This window comes from Penaeus monodon, chromosome 27 (genome assembly GCF_015228065.2).
Source record: "Penaeus monodon isolate SGIC_2016 chromosome 27, NSTDA_Pmon_1, whole genome shotgun sequence".
Lineage (NCBI taxonomy): Eukaryota > Metazoa > Arthropoda > Malacostraca > Decapoda > Penaeidae > Penaeus > Penaeus monodon.
Genome location: NC_051412.1, coordinates 20,419,003 through 20,419,236, shown reverse-complemented (window position 1 = coordinate 20,419,236; position 234 = coordinate 20,419,003). Strand labels below are relative to the sequence as shown.

The 234-nt window shown below is 29.1% G+C and overlaps 1 protein-coding gene across 1 annotated transcript in view; it reads left to right on the top strand.

The window, feature by feature from the left end:
- The window catches only part of LOC119590669 (phosphoglycerate mutase 2-like), a gene marked incomplete at its 5' end in the record, with an annotated part of 7,770 nt that overhangs the window by 716 nt on the left and 6,820 nt on the right, over positions 1 to 234 (top strand).

Below are 234 nucleotides of genomic sequence, written 5' to 3'. Positions count from 1 at the left end.
ACTTTCTCTGTATACTTCTGGAAGATTTTTTGTTTATTTTTAGAATTGTTTTTTCTTCATACATTAAGTACATTGCAAGTAGGTTTAGAAGTAAATGTGTTTTTGTTTTGATTTTAATTTTGGTAATTTTCTTAATGTTGCAGAACCTGCATCATTTATTTTCCTTGTTTAAAGGAATTAGATCAACATGTACTTACTTAGGGAAGTTAACCACCATGGAGCACTCAATCAGTG